The sequence below is a fragment of the Cannabis sativa genome, chromosome 8 (genome assembly GCF_029168945.1).
Source record: "Cannabis sativa cultivar Pink pepper isolate KNU-18-1 chromosome 8, ASM2916894v1, whole genome shotgun sequence".
Taxonomy (NCBI): Eukaryota; Viridiplantae; Streptophyta; class Magnoliopsida; order Rosales; family Cannabaceae; genus Cannabis; species Cannabis sativa.
The window spans coordinates 51,010,154-51,016,239 of NC_083608.1; positions in this window are offsets into that span (position 1 = coordinate 51,010,154).

A 6,086-nucleotide genomic window follows, 5' to 3' on the forward strand; every position below is an offset into this window, starting at 1 on the left:
GATGAGTTGCTTTTTATCATTTTGACCAAATATGTTTGTATCTTAAGATTCTCTGAAAGCACCTAAATAATAAATATTCGTCCAATTTCGAGACGTGTTGAAGGAGACTACTAGACAGAACAATGTTATTCTGGTAGTTGACTACAACTAAAAAATCTCATGAATCACGTCATGAAATTTGCAATTTTTTTTTTAATTTTTTTAAAAATGATTCATTCCTTCTCTAAAAGAAGCATTTCTTTGATAGAATTTATTGGGAAGAAAATATTAGATTAGGTAGTGAATATGAAGATTGGATTCACGTAAAATTTGGTTAAAATATTCTCTAATTCAAAAATTTAAATTATTCTTCTTTTCATCCAAAGATCATGAAATTTCACGGGGGCTTAGCCAAGACTGTTGTGCATCACTTTTCTCTTGGACACCTTAAGAGAAAAATTAGTTTTCTTGCACTAACAATCGTTATAATCAAAATAGTGAAAATCTCACATTTCTGATAGTGGTACCCCTTTGTGAAATGTGGCCCGGACCAATCTTGGAATATTTTTTACCACTAGTCACAATCAATTTGTACTACTAAGAAATGAATATGAAGATTGGTTTTGGGTTAAAATTTGTTGAAATGGCCCGCTAATTGAAAATATTCTTCTTTTCAGGGAAAATTTTAACAAGTTTTTTCCTTACTCTTACACTCGTTAGTTATCTGTTAAAATCTTGACCTACACATCTCCAAAGATCATGAAATTTCACGGGGGCCTAGCCAAGACCGTTGTGCATCACTTTTCTCTTGGACACGTTTAGAGAAAAATTAGTTTTCTTACACTAACGATCGTTTTAATCGAAATAGTGAAAATCTCACATTTCTGATAGTGGTACCCCTTTGTGAAATGTGGCCCGGACCAATCTTGGAATATTTTTTACCACTAGTCACAATCAATTTGTACTTCTAAGAAATGAATATGAAGATTAGTTTTGGGTTAAAATTTGTTGAAATGGCCCCCTAATTGAAAATATTCTTCTTTTCAGGGGAAATTTTAACAAGTTTTTTCCTTACTCTTACACACGTTAGTTATCTGTTAAAATCTCAACCTACACATATCCAAAGATCATGAAATTTCACGGGGGCCTAGCCAAGACCGTTGTGCATCACTTTTCTCTTGGACACGTTGAGAGAAAAATTAGTTTTCTTGCACTAACGATCATTTTAATCAAAATAGTGAAAATCTCACATTTCTGATAGTGGTACCCCTTTGTGAAATGTGGCCCAGACCAATCTTGGAATATTTTTTACCACTAGTCACAATCAATTTGTACTTCTAAGAAATGAATATGAAGATTGGTTTTGGGTTAAAATTTGTTGAAATGGCCCCCTAATGGAAAATATTCTTCTTTTCAGGGGAAAATTTAACAAGTTTTTTCCTTACTCTTACACACGTTAGTTATCTGTTAAAATCTCAACCTACACATATCCAAAGATCATGAAATTCCACGGGGGCCTAGCCAAGACCGTTGTGCATCACTTTTCTCTTGGACACGTTGAGAGAAAAATTAGTTTTCTTGCACTAACGATCATTTTAATCGAAATAGTGAAAATCTCACATTTCTGATAGTGGTACCCCTTTGTGAAATGTGGCCCGAACCAATCTCGGAATATTTTTTGCCACTAGTCACAATGAATTTGTACTACTAAGAAATGAATATAAAGATTGGTTTTTGGGTTAAAATTTTTTGAAATGGCCCTCTAATTGAAAATATTCTTCTTTTCAGGGGAAATTTTAACAAGTTTTTTCCTTACTCTTACACTCGCTAGTTATCTGTTAAAATCTCAACTTACACATTTCCAAAGATCATGAAATTTCACGGGGGCCTAGCCAAGACCGTTGTGCATCACTTTTCTCTTGGACACGTTGAGAGAAAAATTAGTTTTCTTGCACTAATGATCGTTTTAATCGAAATAGTGAAAATCTCACATTTCTGATAGTGGTAATTCTTCTTTTTAGGGGAAATTTTAACAAGTTTTTTCCTTACTCTTACACTCCTTAGTTATCTGTTAAAATCTCAACCTACACATCTCCAAAGATCATGAAATTTCACGGGGGCCTAGCCAAGACTGTTGTGCATCACTTTTCTCTTGGACACCTTGAGAGAAAAATTAGTTTTCTTGCCCTAACGATCGTTTTAATCGAAATAGTGAAAATCTCACATTTCTGATTGTGGTACCCCTTTGTGAAATGTGGCCCGGACCAATCTCGGAATATTTTTTGCCACTAGTCACAATCTATTTGTACTACTAAGAAATGAATATGAAGATTGGTTTTGGGTTAAAATTTGTTGAAATGGCCCCCTAATTGAAAATATTCTTCTTTTTAGGAGAAATTTTAACAAGTTTTTTCCTTACTATTACACTCGTTAGTTATCTGTTAAAATCTCAACCGACACATTTCCAAAGATCATGAAATTTCACGGGGGCCTAGCCAAGACCGTTGTGCATCACTTTTCTCTTGGACACGTTGACAGAAAAATTAGTTTTCTTGCACTAACGATCGTTTTAATCGAAATAGTGAAATCTCACATTTCTGATAGTGGTACCCCTTTGTCAAATGTGGCCCGGACCAATCTCGGAATATTTTTTTCCACTAGTCACAATCAATTTGTAATACTAAGAAATGAATATGAAGATTGGTTTTGGGTTAAAATTTGTTGAAATGGCCCCCTAATTGAAAATATTCTTCTTTTTAGGGGAAATTTTAACAAGTTTTTTCCTTACTCTTACACTCCTTAGTTATCTGTTAAAATCTCAACCTACACATCTCCAAAGATCATGAAATTTCACGGGGGCCTAGCCAAGACCGTTGTGCATCACTTTTCTCTTGGACACCTTGAGAGAAAAATTAGTTTTCTTGCCCTAACGATCATTTTAATCGAAATAGTGAAAATCTCACATTTCTGATAGTGGTACCCCTTTGAGAAATGTGGCCCGGACCAATCTCGGAATATTTTTTGCCACTAGTCACAATCAATTTGTACTACTAAGAAATGAATATGAAGATTTTATTTGGGTTAAAATTTGTTGAAATGGCCCCCTAATTGAAAATATTCTTCTTTTTAGGGGAAATTTTAACAAGTTTTTTCCTTACTCTTATACTCGTTAGTTATCTGTTGAAATCTCAACCTACACATCTCCAAAGATCATGAAATTTCACGGGGGCCTAGCCAAGACCGTTGTGCATCACTTTTCTCTTGGACACGTTGAGAGAAAAATTAGTTTTCTTGCGCTAACGATTGTTTTAATCGAAATAGTGAAAATCTCACATTTCTGATAGTGGTACCCCTTTGTGAAATGTGGCCCGGACCAATCTTGGAATATTTTTTGCCACTAGTCACAATCAATTTGTACTACTAAGAAATGAATATGAAGATTGGTTTTGGGTTAAAATTTTTTGAAATGGCCCCCTAATTGAAAATATTCTTCTTTTTAGGGGAAATTTTAACAAGTTTTTTCCTTACTCTTACACTCGTTAGTTATCTGTTAAAATCTCAACCTACACATCTCCAAAGATCATGAAATTTCACGGGGGCCTAGCCAAGACCGTTGTGAATCACTTTTCTCTTGGACACATTGACAGAAAAATTAGTTTTCTTGCCCTAACGATCGTTTTAATCGAAATAGTGAATATCTCACATTTCTGATAGTGGTACCCCTTTGTGAAATGTGGCTCGGACCAATCTCGGAATATTTTTTTCCACTAGTCACAATGAATTTTTACTACTATGAAATGAATATGAAGATTGGTTTTGGGTTAAAATTTGTTGAAATGGCCCCCTAATTGAAAATATTCTTCTTTTTAGGGGAAATTTTAACAAGTTTTTTCCTTACTCTTACACTCCTTAGTTATCTGTTAAAATCTCAACCTACACATCTCCAAAGATCATGAAATTTCACGGGGGCCTAGCCAAGACCATTGGGCATCACTTTTCTCTTGGAAACCTTGAGAGAAAAATTAGTTTTCTTGCCCTAACGATCGTTTTAATCGAAATTGTGAAAATCTCACATTTCTGATACCCTTTGTGAAATGTGGCCCGGACCAATCTCGGAATATTTTTTGCCACTAGTCACAATCAATTTGTACTACTAAGAAATGAATATGAAGATTGATTTTGGGTTAAAATTTGTTGAAATGCCCCCCTAATTGAAAATATTCTTCTTTTTAGGGGAAATTTTAACAAGTTTTTTCCTTACTCTTACACTCCTTAGTTATCTGTTAAAATCTCAACCTACACATCTCCAAAGATAATGAAATTTCACGGGGGCCTAGCCAAGACCGTTGTGCATCACTTTTCTCTTGGACACGTTGAGAGAAAAATTAGTTTTCTTGCACTAACGATCGTTTTAATCGAAATAGTGAAAATCTCACATTTCTGATAGTGGTACCCCTTTGTCAAATGTGGCCCGGACCAATCTCGGAATATTTTTTCCCACTAGTCACAATCAATTTGTAATACTAAGAAATGAATATGAAGATTGATTTTGGGTTAAAATTTGTTGAAATGGCCCCCTAATTGAAAATATTCTTCTTTTTAGGGGAAATTTTAACAAGTTTTTTCCTTACTCTTACACTCGTTAGTAAGCTGTTAAAATCTCAACCTACACATCTCCAAAGATCATGAAATTTCACGGGGGCCTAGCCAAGACCGTTGTGCATCACTTTTCTCTTGGACACCTTGAGAGAAAAATTAGTTTTCTTGCACTAACGATCGTTTTAATCGAAATAGTGAAAATCTCACATTTCTGATAGTGGTACCCCTTTGTCAAATGTGGCCCGGACCAATCTCGGAATATTTTTTGCCACTAGTCACAATCAATTTGTAATACTAAGAAATGAATATGAAGATTTATTTTGGGTTAAAATTTGTTGAAATGGCCCCCTAATTGAAAATATTCTTCTTTTTAGGGGAAATTTTAACAAGTTTTTTCCTTACTCTTACACTCCTTAGTTATCTGTTAAAATCTCAACCTACACATCTCCAAAGATCATGAAATTTCACGGGGGCCTAGCCAAGACCGTTGGGCATCACTTTTCTCTTGGACTCCTTGAGAGAAAAATTAGTTTTCTTGCCCTAACAATCGTTTTAATCGAAATAGTGAAAATCTCACATTTCTGATAGTGGTACCCCTTGTTGAAATTTGGCCCGGACCAATCTCGGAATATTTTTTGCCACTAGTCACAATTAATTTGTACTACTAAGAAATGAATATGAAGATTGGTTTTGGGTTAAAATTTGTTGAAATGGCCCCCTAATTGAAAATATTCTTCTTTTTAGGGGAAATTTTAACAAGTTTTTTCCTTACTATTACACTCGTTAGTTATCTGTTAAAATCTCAACCGACACATCTCCAAAGATCATGAAATTTCACGGGGGCCTAGCCAAGACCGTTGTGCATCACTTTTCTCTTGGACACGTTAAAAGAAAAATTAGTTTTCTTGCACTAACGATCGTTTTAATCGAAATAGTGAAAATCTCACATTTCTGATAGTGGTACCCCTTTGTCAAATGTGGCCCGGACCAATCTCGGAATATTTTTTGCCACTAGTCACAATCAATTTGTAATACTAAGAAATGAATATGAAGATTGATTTTGGGTTAAAATTTGTTGAAATGGCCCCCTAATTGAAAATATTCTTCTTTTTAGGGAAAATTTTAACAAGTTTTTTCCTTACTCTTACACTCGTTAGTTATCTGTTAAAATCTTGACCTACACATCTCCAAAGATCATGAAATTTCACGGGGGCCTAGCCAAGACCGTTGTGCATCACTTTTCTCTTGGACACGTTTAGAGAAAAATTAGTTTTCTTACACTAACGATCGTTTTAATCGAAATAGTGAAAATCTCACATTTCTGATAGTGGTACCCCTTTGTGAAGTGTGGCCCGGACCAATCTTGGAATATTTTTTACCACTAGTCACAATCAATTTGTACTTCTAAGAAATGAATATGAAGATTAGTTTTGGGTTAAAATTTGTTGAAATGGCCCCCTAATTGAAAATATTCTTCTTTTCAGGGGAAATTTTAACAAGTTTTTTCC